This window comes from Ambystoma mexicanum, chromosome 2p, assembly GCF_040938575.1.
Source record: "Ambystoma mexicanum isolate Mex_15411 chromosome 2p, UKY_AmexF1_1, whole genome shotgun sequence".
Taxonomy (NCBI): Eukaryota; Metazoa; Chordata; class Amphibia; order Caudata; family Ambystomatidae; genus Ambystoma; species Ambystoma mexicanum.
Window position 1 is genome coordinate 899,658,602 of NC_090923.1, and position 20,189 is coordinate 899,678,790.

Here is a 20,189-nt window from a genome sequence, read left to right on the forward strand (position 1 = left end):
AATCTTCCTACACAATCTGCTGTGGTTTCAGCTGCCTTGGGTACTAAGGGCAAGGGTCCTTTACATTCTCCTACCATTTTGGATAAAATTCTAAAGCCTGGGAGGCGCAAGCTGAGAAATCATATTCCAATGCTTCTCTCCAACAGGTCAACACTGCCACGGTCTTGGCAGGTTTTAATATTTTAAATTGGGAAAACCTGGATCTCTTCACAGAACTGCTTCCTCAAGAGGCAGAACATTACTTTTCCTTCTGGGACTCAGAGGCAAGAGAGGCAGCCATTCAATATCTTCAGGTTGTAAAAGATTTAAGACGCCCCAGCAAGGGCAATCACAGGTGCCGTCTACATGCTTATTTAGCAGCCACTTTCCTTCATCAAGATATTCAGGACAAGGTTTTAGACCTGCCTTTTGATGGTAAAATGTTGTTTGACCCTTCTACCGATAAGGTTCTTCAAAAATACAAAGCTAGCGTTACTGCTGCTACATCACGCCTTCCATCTCAGTGAAACAGGCTACACGAATTTCAAATCCTTCAAACCATGTGCTCCGGGAAATAATGGTTCTTTGGCTACCACTAAATCCTATTATTTCTCTGTTAAAAACAGGAGGTACAGGCCAACGTCTGGGCTTATTCCATCAACTACCTCTTCTCAAGAACAAAAGAAGTCTATTTGACTTCTATCTGGGGATGCACGTTCCAGCTGCTCAAATTACTACCAAGGAGCATGCATCTCATTAGCAGGAAGGATTTCGAGTTTTCTTCAGCAATGGGAAAACATCACTCGGGAGGAATGGGTTTTAAACATAATTTGGCACAGCTACTCCCTAGCCCTTCCTGCTACACTTCCATCTTCTCCTCCAAAGTTACATAAGTCATCTATGTAACTTTTAAAAGAGATTCAAAAACCCCTCTTTTTGGGAGCAATATAATAGGCTCCAGAAGAAGAATTGGGTCGGAGGTTTTAATCCCGTTATTTTATAATTCCAAAATAAACCGGTCTTATTCATCCAATTCTAGATCTTTTCGATCTGAACCAGTTTTTGCTGGCGGAGACCTTCCACATGGTCACTGTACCTCCGATTCTCGCAGCTCTCCAGCTGAATGACTGTATGGCATCTATAGATCTTAAAGGTGCTTGTTTTCATATCCCCATCTCCAAGGAACACCGCCAGTATCTGAGGTACTCCATGGTGAAGCGTCATTATCAATACACTTGCCTCCCTTTTGGATTCAATTCAGCCCCCAGGGGATTGTTGCGGCTCCCCTTCGTTTGAAGATGGTGCATCCATATCGATACCATGGACGATTGGCTTTTAAAAGCACTTCGGAGGAATTGTTACAGAAGATGCAACTGAGATGCAACACACTTTGCGATCTAGGTTTTTCAGTAAACTCATTTCTTCTCAAAGGATTCAGTTTCTTGGGGCAGTACTGGATACTACTCAAAAAAAGTCGTTGCCACCATCAGAAAGGGTGTCAGCAATTCAGCAGGTCATCTTTGTTAAGAACATATAAACCTCTTTTTGCATGGTGGTTCCAAAGACTTTTGGGGCTGATGGCTTCTTGCATCAATCTTGTCCCCTACGCAAGGCTTTGAATGAGAACATTCAGTGGCACCTCGCCAGCAACTGGAACCAGCTATTGTATTCTCAGGATATGAAAATTCCAATCTGCAGTCAGATTCAGGATTCCCTGATGTGGTGGAACAATCCAGAGAACCTGTTGATCGGATTTCCTTTTCAAGCTCATCATCAATTGATACTTACAAGACTCAGAGTACGGGTGGGGAGCCCAGTGTCCGGATCGGACAAGCTCATGGTTTTTGGTCCGTCCAAGAAAAGAGATCACGTAAATTTGTTGGAACTCGGAGCTCTAAAATCCTTTCTTCCCTCCCTTCAGGGAAAAGTGGTCAAAGTACTTGGGGACAATACCACTTCAATGTTTTATATCAACAAACTGTCGGTGGGGGGTGTGGGGGACTTGTTCTCTTCCTGTTTGTCCTTGCAGGGAAAGTATGGAATATGGCCATGGAGAACCGCATTTTCCTGTTGGCATTCCATCTGGAGGGAAAGAACGTTTTAGCGTACCAGCTCAGCAGGCTAGAATCCACCCTGCACGAGTGGGAAATGAAAATGTCAGTGTTGTTGGTGGTGTGTTTCGGTGGGTGGCCAGAGCGAAATGTCTGATAATTGTCTTTATTTCCAGCCAATTTCAGAGACATTTCCCTCTGTCCACTCACCGAAACATGGCGCCAACAACAGATGTCATACCTTCCCGCGTTCCCAAAGGTGTCCCGAGGAAAACGGTACCTCACATGTGTGGGTGCACCTACCGGGGCACAAAAGCAAAAGGGTAACCCACTGTTAACCCCAAGCCTTTCGGCACAGCACATTTTGTTCATGTAGGCAACCTACAGATTTGGGCCTAGGGTGTCTAAGCCAGCAAGAAAAACAGGGATCCCCATGCATTTCCCAAAAGAGGACACCCGTGGGAATCCACAGAGGTCTGACTTACGCAAATCGGCCCAGAATTTATTACCCAGAACCCCCGCGAAGACCCACATGGTAGAAGGGTGCCCAAGGCCAGGGATATTACCGCTGACTTTGCTGGAGCTCTGGCTGCCCTGCGTTGCAGCTTCTCCCCACCAGGGAGTCCCGGCAGTGTGCCAATACCTCCCTGAAGAGAAATGCTGTAATGCAGCCCAGCCGCAACTCCAGGACGGTTGGAGGTGATGTCCCTGGCCTTAGGCATCCTTGTACCATGTGGATGTACCGTCCCCTAAGCACAGCGGCAGCTCCAGGGTGCCCCGTCAGGATCTGCATTCCTCCCCGGAGGTGACACCTTAACGTAGCACAGCCAGAGGTGCAGCCTGGGCTTGCAGACAGACAACCCACATGGGAGGCATCCGCTCCCAGGGTAACGCCTATGTTCTGTTGGCATGGGTGGCAATTTGTGGCCTGCCCCTGCAATTGTGTCCCAGCCCACCAAAATATCTGCCCAGACGGCCCATTCCCACCCACACCAACAATCCAGCCCTGTTTCACCCACCCCACTGACAGTGGGCGCTAACCATAGAATAATAATAAACCGTACTCTCATAACGTTGCAGCTACTCTCGTAGAAAAAGCAGTAAACAAAACAAACCTGTGTTGCCTACGGTCACCCCAGCAAAATCAAATCTACACTCATACTTTCCAAGCATGCCCCGCCCCCCCCCCCTCTCTTGCAAGCCATCCCTGGTGGTCTACTGAACCTCACACCCCTAGTGAAAAAACATTTGCCCCTTTCTACGGGCAGATATCTGCCCCCAGGGAGCACTGCATGAGGTGCCCCACCCCACACTCCATTTGGCGTGGGGGTGAGAAGCCCACCCCAAAACATCGGACAGGCCCCCCAATGGATGGGGCAGTAGGGATTTGTCACCCTGGGGGCAGATTGGTGTGCCAATGTGCCCCTCTGCTCCAGGGCAAGTTTGGTAAACAAAGATAAAAATTGAAAATGGCAGGCTGCACTTTGGGAGGGGGGGGGCTGAGGGGCACCCTACACCGCCGGGGAATTTTATAATGTGAAAGGGGGTGCACCTCTCCACCCACACCCCAATTGGAGGGGCGGCGCATCTCATGTAGCCCTCCCTGGGGGCCGATAAGGGGGGGGCTGTCCTGCACTCCTCCGTGGGCTCAAGTCCCTTCCTAGGAGCAGAAATCTGACCCCAGGGAGGGCTCCATTGTGGTTGGGGGGGGGGGTGCCATCACCCCCTTCCCATTAGAAAATTCCCTGTCGGTTTGGGGTGCCTGACAGCCCCCCCTAAAATGCTGTCTACCATTTTCACTTTCTTCCTTTGGTGACCCAACTCCCCTTGGCGCAAGGGGTCCAAATAGTGTGCCATTCTGCCCCCAGGGTGCCCAAAACCTACTGCCCCACCCACTGGGGGGCCGGTCTCACAATTTTTGGTGGCCCTCACCCCAGTGGGTGGGGCAGTAAGATTTAGGCACCCTGGGGCCAGATTGGCACACCAATGTGCCCCTCTGCGCCAAGGCATGTTTGGTAAACAAAATTGAAAATGGCAGGCTGCAGTTCAGGGGGGGCTGAGGGGCACCCTAAACCGCCAGGTAATTTTCTAATGTAATGGGGGGGTGACCCTCTTTCCCCTCCCACACCAGCCATGATTTTTTTTTCTCTTCATTCCCTAGGGCAGATGGTGTCCCATCTGCCCCAGAGGGGCCCTACCCTGCAGGCCCCATCGTTTGAGGGGCCTGCCCACACTTTCCTGGTGAGTCGCCCCCCCCAATTGGATGAGGGGCCACCTCATGTACTCCTCCCTGGGGTGAGAAATCTGCTCCCCAGGGAGAGTGACAAGGGGTCCCCTCTTTCCACTTGGGGTGGGAGGGAGAGGGCCACCACCCTTTCATGTCCTAAAATGAATCCCATTGTGTTCTATTTTTATTATAATTTTTTTTTAATATGTCCTCACCCATCTGCCCTAAGGGGTCTCATACATGTGGCCCCATGCTTTGGGGCTTCGGCGAGAGAGGGCCGCTTACCTAGTAAGCAGCCCCCCCCTGCTTCTAAATGGGATCCCTGGTGGTCTAGTGGCCTTTGCTAGGCACGGATCGAGCGCCCTGCGCCAGATCCGTTACTAACAATGCTGTCACACAGGGTGTTGTTGGAAAGGGGAGAATCTCTCCTTTCCAAGGACACCACCCAAACTAAAATCCATGATGGCTAGGGTGCCCAACCCCCTCCCTATGGCGTTTTTTTTTTTTTTTTTTCCTCTCTATTGCCCCCCACCCCTGGGGGTAGATGGTCACCCATCTGCCCCCAGGGGTCTCCATACATGTGGCCCCATGCTTTGGTGCCTCGGGGGGTGGGAGGGGAGGGAGGAGGCCACTTACCTAGTAAGCAGACCCCCTTTCCCCCTGTACTCAAAACACATCCCTGGTGTCTAGTGGCATAGCTGCCCGCGGATCGAGCGTTCTGCGCCCGATCCATGAGCAGCAATGCTTACACAAATGGTGTTGTTGGAAAGAGGGAAAATCTCCCCTTTCCAACGACACCTGCCTCGATATCTGGCTTGAAATGCAGCCGGACAAGAGGGAGAAGGGCACTCTCCTTCCGCTGTGAAATTACTTTCACACCGACGTGAAATTGAAGGTAATCCAGCCCCCTGGCAGTGAGTGGGGACCTCCCCCTCACATAGCCCGGGGGTTAAATTACAGTTTTGAGCTATCCCCGTTTGCAGAGATACCTCGTCCTTGGGACTTAAGGGTTAAATACTTTTTCTTGGTGAAACTGTTTCCAAGAGCAGTGAAGTGAAATTGACTTTACTTACATTTTGTAACTTTCTAGACCCAGCACACACTATCTTACCATAGGGTGTTGGAGGGGTTACTTAGTGTATACCATTTGTCTAGTTTCTCAGGTAACATTTTTGTTAACCTTCCTACAATTAATGGCTGGTGGCAGTGGTTTTCTTTTTACTACCATTGTGTGTTTAACGCCGGCTGCGTTCGCAGCCAGGGTAAGGCACCCATGTGTGCCCATTTCATCAAAATGCAATTAACATTGGCTGTCCTGGCTCCCAGAGAGACTCTTCTCACCTTTGACTCTGTGCTTTATCCTTTCCACCAGAAAAGGGTTGAACATATTTGCTATTGGAAGGTTTTCAAAAGTACTTAACAGTTTGTGAATTATTTGTTAACCCTTGTTTAAGTCCTCTATTCTATCTTTTACACCAAACTCTGTATTGCTCTAAATGTACTAGTGATAAATCAATGCCATCCGTATCCTAGCTATTTAAGTCGCCTGAGTGTGTAGGAACTGTCTGTGTGCCAACCCCAACGGGTATCATCTAATTTAGAGAAACTAAGAGTGTGTTTTGAAGTGTATTTTAATTGTTACATATATTGCTCGCTTCTGAAGAAGGCTTTACAACTGACTGAAATAAATTAATAATTGTTTTATCAAGAAACTCTGAGTGTAAATGTTTATTTGAATAACTGCTACTTTGAAACTCTGTCACAACATTTACTGCTCACATTCACCCCTCTCGAGATGAGCCTGGCTGCTTGACCACACTACCAACCTCTGTAGTTAAGACATATACCTAAGGTTGGGTCCCTATTGCCATGAGGACAAGGTTTTTGTAGTGCACCCAAAGGGTACTGCATACAATCTTGCCTAACAGTCTGTAGTGAAGATGATCTCCAAAAATTGGGCCTTCAAGCGGAGGACCTTTTTGCCACACAGTACAATACTCTTTGTCCTCCGTTTGCTTTGAGAGAGGACCTGGGTCTTCATTCCTTGGGTGACACCCCGAAGCTGGACTGGTCGATCAAAACACCTTATGCGTTCCCTCCACTTCCCTTGATACACAAGACGTTACTCAAGTTTGGGATGTCTTAGAAGCTGATTCTTGTAGCCCTGTTCTAGCCATGCCAGATTTGGTTCCTAGATCTCCTGGTACGAGCATGGTCATCTAAGTCAATCTACCGTGTAGGATCTATTGGCTCGACGGAGGGGGCAGGTGCTCCACCCCTCCCATCAATTGATGAACTTGAAGACTTGGTTCCTGAAGAACTGACCTTTGACCATCTTCAATTATCAGAACAGAATCTGAAGATTGACAGCTTCTTTTTCTGATTTTTGTGAATCTGCTTAGAATCAGATGCTGTACATATAATCCGACATCTTTCCCGGAGTATTGCATCTTTTTTTTTTGAAGATCAAAAAGGGGCATCGACATGAGCATGACTGTAACACTACCTCTAACGTCATGTGTAGTTTGCTCAAAATCTTTCACGTGCAAAGTTCCCAGCAGATTGCTTTTTTTCCACCTAGCTAGTCGTTCGCATATAATGCAGGCATTTTAAGAGTTATTAGTTGCTGATTCTGTTCTTAGGCGGTTCGCTTGCCTTTGACAACTACTCAACGTCTGTTCGCCTAATCCTGTCCGCCTGATGATCCATCCTGGTTACTGTTTTCCATGTGGCGCTGGCCCTGCTGCCTGGCCTTTGAGGGACCCTGTTCGTACTGCCGTCTCTTGAGAATGCCTCTTCTTGACCCCTTCTCTACCCTTTCTTTTCGGTCACACTGCAGTTTCCCTCTGCTGTGTAGAGGACGCCTTTTAAATTCTGTTCCTCCTGCAACGGCAAATTCCCCATGCAATTGGTGTCTCCCCGTGATTACGACAAGCGTCGCTTTAAAGCCTGCAAACTCTTTCGACCGAAGACCCTGAAAGACAGGCGTACAAAACAGTGGGACGAGGAGTCTGTCAGCAGCCGCAGCTCCAATTCAGAGGCCTTTGCCTTAACTGTGGAGCCCTCGAGCTCCCAGATGTCCATCCCTGTCCCCGACGGGCATGCCACCGGCAGTGCTACGGGAAAGTCACACCCCAGCGACAGGGATACACATGCACCACCTGCTTTAAAGCACACAACCCCGAAACTCCCCCCGGCGGATCAGTCAAGGGAAGTTTCTACGACCGAAGGCCTGTCAATCCCTGGCGGGGCCTTCCGAACCTCACGCTTAGTTGCCAACTGCGCATCCACCTACGCATGGCGTTAAATATTCTTGCTTAGCGGGTGCCCCCACTAATCCTATGGCCCCCAGTGCGGTAGTGCTGAAAGACGCGGTAGCGTTGAAAGACGCGCTAAGACAGGCCCACTTTCAAACACTCCAGAAGCTCCGGGAGAAGCTTTCAGCAGCTAGTTTGCACATTTCAGACACAAAGAAGGCCTCTAATTTCCCTGAGGACTATTCTTCAGCCTCCTCTCCTCTCTCCAAGGCCCTGCATCAGGACCCAGCTCCATCTCCGCAGCCTTTTCCTCCTCCTGATCCCTTGGGCTCCTCTGGATGGACCAGGGACCAGTTTGAAGCTTTTATGAACAATATGGCCGAGACCATTGATTTCTCAGGCCAGTTTGAAGGCATTTTAAAAAGACATAAGGATGTTGATCCCTGTCCGATCCCTCTTAATTTGCAGAGGCTCAACGCTCCGGTGGCTCATTTCTCATCCCTGGAGGAATTCCATCAGGACCACCAGGTAGATGTCTTTTTGGATGACCCAGGTGACCCTAGCCAGGACGTTTTATATGTCCAGGACTCTAGCCAGGATCCTACCTATAGGACATGGACTGGGACCGCGTGGATCTTCAGGGCATATGGCATACCTACCCCTTTTCTACCCCCCACCCCAATGACCCTGACCCCTGGGAAAAATGTTCTGGATGCTCCTCCTGTCACCCAATCCAGGGATTCATTGCCGATCTATGACCAGATGCTGTTAAAGAACCTTCTAAAGAAGGCATGCTGATCACTTCAAGATTACCACGCAGGAAGCAGTCACTGACTCACTTTGTGGCAAGTATCCTGAAGGGAAAGACCCCGGTCAGCTAAGCTATCCCTTTGCTGAACTCAAGAAGTGCCTGGCCCCCTCTCACACCATCGCCCACACGTGCGGTCAATCCCTGTGTGGAGAAAAATTTCCACTTGGCTCCTTCAGATCCGCTATAGATCAGGGGCCATGCCATCCCTGACTCCCTGTTTGTCGTTACTACATGGAAAAGGACGTGGGTACCACAGTCCTCGCCGGATTCCACTCCCGACAAGGACTGCAAGAAATTGTGTGCCCTTGGCAAGTGCGTCACCACCTCTACTGCCTTTTCCACCCGAATTGCCGACCATACCACGCTCCTAGCAAGCTACAGTGACGTTCAGTGGGGCCTCGTCCAGGACGGACTCCAAGGTGTCCTGGAACCCGCTCGCACCCACCTATTAGCCGAGGTTTTTGGAGAGGCGGCAAGTCACCCAAACTCTGCCGAAACTGCGGGACGTGTCCTTGCCCTGGGGACCCTTCTCCAACACCAAGCCTAGCTGCAGAATTCAGTATTTAAGCCAGTGAATCAGGCTACTCTCATTAACAAGCCAGTGAAGGATGCCAACCTTTTCAGGAAAGTGGTTGATGAGGGCTTGGAAACCTCCAAGAAGGAGCACAAGACTGTAAAATCGCTCAATCAGATCTCAGCTAAGCCCTTTGTCCAGCAAGGAGTTTTCAACATCCGCTGGCCTTTTCGCAGGCAGTCTTTCACCCGCTCTCCACAAGTCCAGTATGGTGTGCAGTCATAATGTCGACTGCAAAAGGTTGAATTACAAAAATGCCGAAAACAAATAGTCGAAAAAAATTTTGACTCATTTTTTATTTTACATGGGTTTTTTTTTGGCTTTCGTGCGTTTAAAAAAAAAAAGGTTTTTTTTTAAATAAAAAAAAGGGGGGGTTGGGGGGAACCCCCCCCCATTTCGAAACAGAAAATAAAAAGGACATTCGAAAAACATTTTTTCGACTATTTGTTTTCAAGATTTGGACTTTCGCCTGTTTTACATTCGAGATTATGACTATGAACCGTCCAGTATGTCTCAGGGGGGGGGAGGAGGGGTAATTCAACTGGGACTCCGGTCAGGGCTCCTCCGGTGGTTTTCAATCACAACAAATGGGTTCCGACGCGGGAATGGCAGGGGTAGAAACTCCACCTCCAAATTACTTTGTGGTACAGGTGCCCTCCTACACTTCCGCAGTCAGGGGACGTTTAACATAGTTTACCCAGGCGTGGGAGGGGATCACATCAGATCAATGGGTACTCAAGTCCGTCGACCACGGGTACTGCATCAAATTCCTCATCCACCCGGAAGCAGACGACTTTCGACAGACCGTCTGCGCATCCTGTTGGACAAGGTCCAGGTCTGGCTCAAAAAAGGCATCATCGAAGTCGTCCCTCAAATCCAGGTAATCAAGGGTATTTATTCGATATACTTCCTTGTACCCAAAAAGGATCTAACCATGCACCCTGTTTTAGATCTGCATCCTAACAATAAATATGTCAAACCACAAACTCAGGAAGGGGCAGCGGGATTACATGGCCACATTGGACATGAAAGATGCATACTTTCATATTTCAATGTTGCCAGCACACAGAAAGTAACTCAGGCTTAAGATAGGGGTCACACCATCAGTCAAGGTTCTCGCCTTCGGCATTGCCTCAGCCCCGAGGGTGTTTACAAAGGTGCTAGCGGCAGCAGCAGCTCACCTGCGCAGGCATTCCATTCTATGTTTCTTTAACTCGACGACTGTACAGGGTCGGGGTCCCCGAACTAATTCAAAATACCTCACAACTTTGTGGACATGCCGGACAGGCTCGTTGTCTGTAGGACACAGGGAATTAGATGCGCATGAGCCCAGGTGTCTGTCCGGACATGGGTGGGGTCCCTGAACCAATTAAAGCACGTTACTGTTTCTCGGACAGGCCCTATGTTCGGAGGACTCGGCGGGGGTTGGGGGAGAGTGATGGGCATGCCGCTGTTGGGCAGAATCCTGTGCAGTTCCCTTGGGGACCACTGCAAGAAGATTAAGACTACAGGAGTAAGCAGTAAACCCAATTGGTAGCCGTCTGTACCACCCAGATTTACCTGGTAGCTGTGGCTGAGCAGTCAGACCTCTCTCAAGAAGAGTTAGGCAGTATACAGAGGATACACAATAGGGCCAAAAACACAGTAGAACAAGCGAACACTGACCCGAGCTTTGTATCAAACGTATATAATTATTTATTTAACAAACACTTTAGAAAATACACTAGCACTATTAATCAAAAGCAAGTTCCAACACAGTCAAAAGTATTTACACCTCCCTTAGCTTTTAATAGACAAGTCTAAGTTAAAACAACACTTTTTGTCAAAACAGAGGTGAGCGCGTAACTTAGATGGCACTCCAATAATTAGGTTAAAGGGAGAGAAAAAAGCAGGTCATAAAAATAAAATAGTTCCCAACACTTTTAAGAGACAAAATCAAGTTACTGAAGGCAGGGTATACTGTAGAGCCAAAGTTCATGGGCCAGGCCCACTTTGAATGGAGCAAGGCGAAATGTGCCCAAGATCACAGTTTAGCAATGCATTCAAGTCTTTGTAGAAATGTTCAAAAAGAGGTTGCGGTGGTTCAAAAGACAACGTTAGAAGGTCTGGGGGCCAACCCAGTTGGTAAGCCAAGGATTCAGGTAGAACACAGTACCGTAAAGAGTGAGGAAGCTCCAGCGGTGGCAGTTGTTCCTGGCAGCGGGTGCAGTTTGTGGTTTCGACCAGGGGAAGAGAGGATCTCGTCGAGGAGGAAACTTGGAGTCGTTGCACTGCCCAGGGAAGAAACCACCCGCGGAGTTCGTCAGTGAAAAGATGCGTTCCTGGTATTCGCTGTCACAGTGGTGAAACTTGGCTATCCGGCCGCCGGGGTGCTTGGCACGGGCGATTCGACCAAGAGACGTCCTGGAAGGCGAAATGGCGAACTGGTTGATCCCACCAGCTCAGAGGGACAAGACTCTTCCAGCAGAAGATCTCCTCTTGTCGTCGGGAAAGTGGTGAGGTCGTTGCAGCAGGGCTCCACTGGTGGTGTCGTCGTTGCAGATGGCTCAGCTTCTTCCCTCTTCGGATTTCTTAGGTCCTGTGGCGACTTCTGAAGTTCCAGTCCCAAAAGCCCTGCTTTTATGCAGAAAAACCCCCATTCAACAGCCTAGATGTCACTCAAACATAAGTGGTGAGCCGGGTGGCTCACCACTGGCCCAATCAGAACAGAGTGCGACTTAAGTTGCTAAGGCAACGCAGTCCAGGGTGCCAATTCCCCCACCCACACATCCTGTGGAACCCAGACAGAGTGGCACAAGTTGGAGGGCTTCTGTGGAGAAGCTTGTCAAAAAGTGGAACAAAGGGCCCGACCTTGGTTGGAGTTGCAGAGACGGACACGAATGCCATTTTAGAAAAGAGTTCTGGCAAAAAGACCCAACCGTTGATTTAATATTAAATAAATAAACCGGCGGTATCTTTAACATTGCACCAAAAAGTGGTGCGTTTAAAATCAATGGGAAAATCCCATAGGAAATATTCCGGTGGAATATTTTGCATGGTAACCACTGCCACCAGCCAGAAACTCGACAAGGGTGGACTGGACAGTGCCCCCTTGAAAACAGACCTGGGGCAATCAAATTAACTCCTTCCAGTACTTCCACAATATGATGGTTTGTATTGGTTCTATTCACAATTTTGGACTAGTAAAGTCAATGGTGACTTTACATGCCCTGGGAAACAGTAGCCAGTCCCAGGGTATGGAGTCTATGTTTGAGGGTCACTATGACACCCCTGTTTTACTGCACTGAGGGTGCTGTGTAACACATACACAAAAACAGATGATACCCTATGGAGTAAAAAACCCCATAGCCCATCAGCACACACAAAATCAAAGACATACCTCAAATCATGCCTAAGAGTGGGAGGAAAAGTCTCACTCTTACCAGGAGAAAAAAATCGCAAAAATCCAGCAAAGCTGCTGGGGACTCACTAGGTTTGGGAAATTAGCCTTATGGAGAATTCCTCCCTAACAGCCGCCAAGTGTCCGCCGGACATGGTTGGGGTCCCCGAACCAATTAAAGGTACATCACAACTTTGCGGACAGGAGCAGAGTACAACGGACACCTTCATTTTGAATGCGGACCTTCCGAACCGGCGCAGTGTCCGCAGGACACCTCCATTTTGATTAATTGCAGACATCCCGGACAGTTGCGCACTCTGAAACAGGGCTTTTTTAAAAAAAAAACACAGAGCAATATTGCACACACAGCACTTTATTATACACATATATACAGAAAATTAGGGAAGAGAAGGCGTAGCAGAAATTGATACGTAGACAGGGGAATTGGGGCTTCAGGGGTGGATGGGAGTAAGGTCTCATCGTAAAAAATATTTGTTTACAGGGAATTTGTGGGGATGGTTGACTGAGATAGGGGCAAGAGGTACAGTTGCAGGTGGGGCAGTGGTATTTAATGTTTTCCATATGTCCCTGTACAAGATCTTTTAAGTCCGCAAAAGTGTTCAGCAATTGCTCCATTTTTGCATCAAGGCTGTCTAGTTTATTTTGTACAGCGTTTTTCATTTTCTTTGTGCCCATGCACTTGTGGAGGAGCTGCTGCTTCTGTGGCATTTCCTTTTCCTGTATGTACTGTTAAAGAAAAAAATATCTGTCAGATGTATTTGAAGCAATGTGTATTAACTGTTTAACTTTTCAAACTGTGTTGTGTACTGTCTTGACTCATTTCATCCCGAGGGAAATTCTCTTCAAGCCATTCTAGGGTGCTTGCCATTTCTGAGTAAAAAAGAAAAATCTTTTTTCTAGTATTGTACACTGAACAAACTGTGCAGTTATAGGAAAAAATGTAGTGCACTTAACACATAGTCGTACAGTTCTGCTGTCAGTACTTTGCAGTTGTCCCACTATGAGTTGCTTCTCCCTTTGTATGTAAAGCAACACTGAAGTAATATTGTTGGAAGCACAGGTTATTTTTCTTTTTGTTGCATTCCATTATGTTGCATACCCTATGCAGTTGCTCTTTTGCTTTCATAAGTACAGAGTTTGTAGACCTACTTCTTTTTTTCTTCTAATTCTCTTATGTGTTGATCTTTCTACATGTTCAGTGTCTTTGCTGTATGGGACAACAATGTAAGAGAACCCCTGTCCTTTTGGGCAGTTAGGATGCTACCCGAGATCCGCAAACAGTTGCGCGGTCCGCAGACCCTGGGGCTATCAGCATGGGGACAGGGGTTCTGTATGTTGTATGGTACATCTAAAAACCTATAAAAGTTAGTGAAAAAACTTTGTTAAAGGGGACGTTATGGTTACTTTGCACTAAAACCTATCAAAACCAGTGGAGAAAGTGTGTTGACAGGATATTATGGTTACAGGTAAAATCAAAAACCCCTAGAAATTCACCAGTTATGTTAAGCTAAGCAACCATAACGCGCGCCACCACCGTGCACTGCTAAGACCAACACCCATGACATCAAAGATGACATCACAAATATCATTGACATATTATTTGCAGTTACTTTTCATGAAAAGTCCCTACAAGGGGTTCCGAGTATCATGTTGGCAAAAGAGGGGCGATTGCGAGATGTATTATGAACTACGTACTTCACTAAAGAATGTAATGATATAAACACTATTCCATTGCAGTGTTCTTTCTAGTACAGCAAACTAATCATACAGAAACCTAGGCGTTGCCTGCAGGATGCACCATACAGGTACAAGATTTATAATGTTGCATAGTATAATGGTGAATGCTTCCGTATCGACTTTTGCATACTGTGCAAAACTTAATAACTAGCTAATAATGCATCACTTACTACACACTTGTACTTCTACAAACAAAACATAAAGAGACCACAATGCATACAAATCTGTGGCATACAGGGGAATATAAAGTAACTCAAAGAGAAGCGGTATCATCAGAAACTGTTAATAACCTAAATGGTTATCTTGATGTACATAAATTATAGCTGTGTTTAAGACCTGCTTCTTCCCTTATGTATATGCATCACAAGATGCGACTGAACCCTAAAGAAAGTACTGTAAGAACATATAAGAAGGGAACGTCTGCAAATACAGTACCTTTTTTTTTAAAAATTTTCTGTTTCTGACTGACAATGAAGAAAATCACATGGCCTAGATATGTCAGTGAACAAAAAAGGAGGAGCTAGACATGTGATGTCATCAGTGATGTCATCTTTGATGTCATGGGTGTTAGTCTTAGCAGTGCATAGTGGTGGCACAAGTTATGGTTGCTTAGCTTACCATAACTGGCGAATTTCTGGGTGTTCGATTTTACCTGTAACCATAATATCCTGTCAACACACTTTCTCCACTGTTTTTGACCGTAAGAGTCTTAAGCCCCCCTCGCAACCGCAGACGCGACCAGCGACTGGGCTTCCCCCAGATAAGGGCGCTACCCCCAAACCGCCAGACGAAACGCTCCGTCAGAGAGCGCCCGTCGCTGTAGAACGCGCGACGCCCGTATCGTCAATACCAGAGCCCTCCACAGACAGATTAGTCATCGAGAGCCTGGCAAGGATCGTTTCTGCCGATAGCCAGAAGCGGACGTCGAAAGATATGCTGAATACCGCTCAAGGCTAGAGAAATGCCGAAAAGGCCTGAAGGAAGGCAGGAACTGCCCCCTTAATCTAAAGGGACTCCTAGCCTCCCAGAAGGCTTTTCAGACGGCGACGGAGACCTTTCTTCGACGTTATGGGAGAGGTCAAAGCATTTTCAGGCCAAAGACCCTCCCCGCCCCCCCCCCCCACCCCTCCAGACCGTTCAGGGGTACCTCATGAGACCCTGGAGAGACTCCAGTTCTGTATGGAGAGGTTTATGGAGACTCGAAACCTACCACCACCAAGAGGGCAAGAGAGGGACCTCAGATGGACCCCAGGGCTAAATTCCCTAGGCTGTTTAATCCCTCCCAAGTGGATATAAATTTATATGACCTCACTGAAGAGGACCCCCACTTTTAGGAGGAGGACACATTTTTAGGCAAAGAAGAGGAACAAAACCTAGAGGAAGAGGGTTTTGAAGAAAATCCAGATATGGGTGTGGGGGGCTTCGGAGAAGACCCAGAGGAAGGTGCTTCACAGCCCTGGCAGTCCCCATCAGCGTTTTCGGACCCTGATGTACTAAACCTGTCCCCTCCCGAGGACTCGCCTAATAGGAACACGTCACCTATAGACGATCAACCTACATTCAATGCACTACTACGCAAGGCAGCAGCGCATTTCGAAATAGACACTGGGGAGATTTCTCCTGACATTGACTTTGTGGAGAAGGTAATCAAGGAGAAACCCCCTGTCAGCCAAACCATTCCCCTCCTCGCCTCAGTAAGGAGACGAATTATCCTTTCACTATCTACACCCGCGTTGGTCAGAGGGGTCAACCCGAGGATAGAAAAAACTATTCAGTCCCTCCCCTCCAGACCCGTTGTATGTCAGGGGCCACTCTGTACCAGACTCCCTAGTGGTGACAAATACAAGGAAAAGAGCAGGGGTCCCGCTGTCTACCAGCGAAGCACCACCAGATAAGGAGGGCAAAAAATTGTATGCCCTGGGGAAGAGGATCACAGCCTCTGCTGCTTTTTCCGCAAGAATTGCAAACAATTCCTTGCTAGCAAGCTACGCAGACTCATAATGGAGCAAGCTACGTAAGGACGCTGAGGAGGTACCAGAACCCCTACGTACACGCCTTCTGGCCACGATTACTGAAGGGACTCTAGTCAACCAAAGCATCATGAAAAACACTCTAGATGCTGCAGAAACGGCTGGCCGTTCCCTAGTCCAAGGAATACTCCCCAAACGCCATGTCTGGCTGCGTAATTCGGGGTTTAAACCTGAAACAAGCATCTCTAATCAACAAGCCTATAGAAGATGCCAACCTCTTTGGAAAGGCGGTTGATGAGGCACTAGAAACGGCAAAGAGTTTGACACCATCAAAACCCTACACCAGATTTCTAGGCCGCCTAACAAACGTGGCTATGGCAATAGGCGCTTTTTTCGAGGCCAACGCCAGCAGCAAAATCAGCAGCAGCAATACTCTGCAAACAACTGGTCCTCTAACCAAGGCACCAGTGGCCAATACAACCAGAGAGGACAACGCCGTGGCAAAGGGAGAGGTCGGGGTTCTACCCCTAGAGGTTCCAAAGCCTCCAACACCAAATGACTCAGATTCGGGTCCCCTCCCATGCATCGTACCACTGGGTACCATCAAGCATAGCCGCGGCTACTGTTTAGAATTTAACAGCTCCCCAACGTACAGACCCCCAAGGGGACGACCATGACACCAGAACACCTTGCCATCCTTCTACAAGAAGTGGACCAACTACTGGAAAAAGGTGCTATAGAGGTTGTGCCTCTATCTCAGGTAACAGAAGGTATTTATTCAGTGTACTTCCTTGTACCCAAAAAGGACTTAACCATGCGCCCTGTATTAGATCTGCGCCCAGAGAACACATTTGTCAAACCTAAAAAGTTTCGTATGGTGACCTTACAGGAAGTGAACCCCTGCTATCACAAGGAGATTACATGACAACACTGGACATGAAAGATGCATACTTTCATATTTTAATGTTGCCAGTGCACAGAAAATACCTCAGGTTCATGATAGAGGGCAAACACTACCAGTTCAGAGTGCTACCCTTCAGGATAGCATCAGCACCGAGGGTATTCACGAAAGTACTGGCAGTGGCAGCGGCCCACCTGCGCAGGTTGTCCATCCCAGTATACCCTTACCTCGACGATTGGCTCATAACAGGGGATTCTTACGAAACCTGATTCTCAAATACCCAAAAGACTGTAGACCTTTCTCCATCAACGAGAAGAAGTCCAGCCTAGACCCCAGCCAAGTCAAACAATTCCTAGGGGCTCTAATTCGAACAAAGTACGGCCTTGTCTTCCCCTCCAACGAGAGGGTCCAAAACATGCTGTTTCAGATCCCTCAATATGTAGCAAGTCGAGAGGTGACGGTACGCAAAGCAATGCGATTGCTGGGAATGATGGCGTCATGTATTTATTTGGTACCCCACGCTTGCCTGCGCATGTGCCCAATGCAAGAGTGGCTCAACAGCCAGTGGTGTCAGGCCAGCGGACAATGGGACGATCTAGTGGTGGTCTTGCAGGCCTTGGTTCTCTCGCTACGGTGGTGGTCGAAGGAAAACCTGGTAATAGGGAAACCATTCGCCCCCCCAGCCCCCCGCAGTGGAAGCCACTCTAACCACAGACGCATCCCTCACAGGATGGGGTGCTCACCTATCCCATCAGACTGCTCACAGAGTTTGGACTCCGAGCGTAGCTTCCAAGCACATAAACTTACTGGAGCTACTAGCTGTGTTCAAGGCACTGAAAGCCTTCCAGACACACCTACAAGGGAAGACGGTGATGGTCCTCACGGACAGCACCACAGCCATGTACTACCTCAACAAACAAGGGGGCACTCACTCTCCAGGACTGCCCAAGCTGTCCCAGAACATCTGGAAGTGGGCTCTCAAACACATGTTCCTACTGTCACAACATGTACCAGGGGAACTCAATCTGCTAGCAGACGAACTAAGCAGAGACTTCCCTCTGCCCTCAGAGTACGAATGGCGTTTACACGAAGACATCCTCTTCAATGTTTTCACACAATGGGGATTCCCAGAAATAGACCTGTTCGTAACCCTGGAGAACTCGCAATGCCTAGATTACGCCTCCAGGTACCCCCAGAACCAATCCAAGGGGAACGGTCTGTCGATTCCATGGTCAGGGAAATTTGTTTACGCTTTTCCCCTGACTCCCCTTCTCAACAAGATTGTGCACAAGATGCACCAGGAACAAGTTACCATGATACTAGTGGCCCCTATGTGGGCCCGGCAGCCATGGTTGGCTCACCTGATGGAGATGTCTCTATCACCTCCAGTGAAACTTCCCTGTCCATACAACATGCTGTCACAGGACAAGGGCAGGACACTACATCCATGTCCTCAGACCATGAACTTAGCAGCCTGGCTCCTGAGATCATAGAATTTGGACATTTACAACTCCCGCAGAGATGCATGGACATCCTCAGGGAGGCTAGAAAACCTAACACTCGTCACTGTTATTCTAGCAAATGGAAGAGATTTGTCATCTGGTGTAGAGGAAGAAACATCAACCCTGTTGACTGCTCTCCCACACAAATTGTTCTGTACCTGACCTATTTACTGGACTCCGGTCTAGTATTCAATTCTATTAAAGTCCACCTAGCGACACTTTCTGCATACACCACTTCCCAAATGTGTCCTGGTGGAAAGACCCAGTTATTAAAGCCTTAATGGAGGGGGTAAAGAGAATACACCCTCCGATAGCAAACCCAGCTCCCGGCTGGGACCTAAATGTGGTACTTACCAGGCTCATGGGCTCACCATTTGAACCCATGCACAAGGCAACTCTTGAAGACCTCACTCTTAAGACTGCCTTCCTAATAGCTATCACCTCCATTAGGAGAGTAAGTGAACTACAGGCTCTTTCTGTTCTAGACCCCTTTGTAACGGTTCACAAAGATAAGGTGGTTCTGCGCACACACCCAAGGTCTGCACCGAAGTTCATCTCGAAATTCCATGTCAACCAGTCTATAGAACTACCAACGTTCTTTCAAAACCCTTCAAATTTGGGAGAAAAAAAGCCTGCATACACTTGATGTGCGCAGAGCTTTCATGTTTTATATGGAAAGAACTAGACCACTGAGAAAAACTAATCAGTTCTTTGTCTCGGTGGCAGCAGGAAGAGAAGGAGATGCAGTTTCAAAGTCCACTATATCTAGATGGATTGTTCAATGCATCACTCTGTTTCTCTCTTGCTAAGAGAGAACTACCCTTCGAGCCAAGAGCACACTACTCGAGGCACTGGGGTATCCATAGCATTCATTGCAAATGTTCCCCTTGAGTCCATTTGCAAAGCGGCAACCTGGAGTTCTGTACACACCTTTACAAAACACTACTGTCTAGATGCCCACTCTAGATCTGATTCCCAGGTGGGACAAGCAGTATTAAGACATCTTTTTTCTACTGTTCCTTCTCACAACCCACCTCCAACTCCGGGTACTGCTCGCTAGTCTATGCACAGCATGTGATTCTAAGCGGATTAACAAGCATCAGAAGACAATGCATTTCTGATGGTTGTATCTGCTTAGATTCACATGCGCCCACCCTTCCTCCCCGCTTGGATGGAAGGAACATGGAATCTTTTTATATCTCTCTTTTCTGTACTCTCACGTCTAGAAGGCTCCCTCAGGGCAGGAAAAATACAAACAGAAGGACCTCGACCCGTAAGGGATTGTGGGTACACCGCACATCACTATAGGGATAGTGTTACAGACACGCCTTGTCAACGTCCCCTTTTCGACTACGAAAAACAAAATGCAATACTGCGCAGTGACCACTGGATGTCGGACTATGCACAGCATGTGAATCTAAGCAGATACAACCATCAAATGCTTTTACGGTAAGTAATGCATTGTCATTATATATATATATATATATATATATATATATATATATATATATATATATATACACACAAATTAGGCAACTTTGGACAGCATATTAATATATTGATCTCTGTGGCACCACGTAAAGGTATGCCTATTGCCACAGTACAGTCATTCCTCCACACAAACTCAGAATTGCATTACAAAGTGCAGAGAAAAGCCTGGAAAATCTTAAGGACCAGCGAAAAATGAAGCCCAGTGATAGGAAAGAGTGATAGTCACTCTTGTATGCTGATGTCTCCCAGCTTCATTTTAAGATTTGTCACAGGATTTCCATAGTCTTTG

General features: G+C 47.8%; 1 protein-coding gene across 4 annotated transcripts in view; it reads left to right on the forward strand.

Annotated features, from left to right (window-relative positions):
* CLASRP (CLK4 associating serine/arginine rich protein) overlaps positions 1 to 20,189 on the forward strand; it is a 1,024,175-nt gene that overhangs the window by 368,931 nt on the left and 635,055 nt on the right. The window lies entirely within an intron of this gene.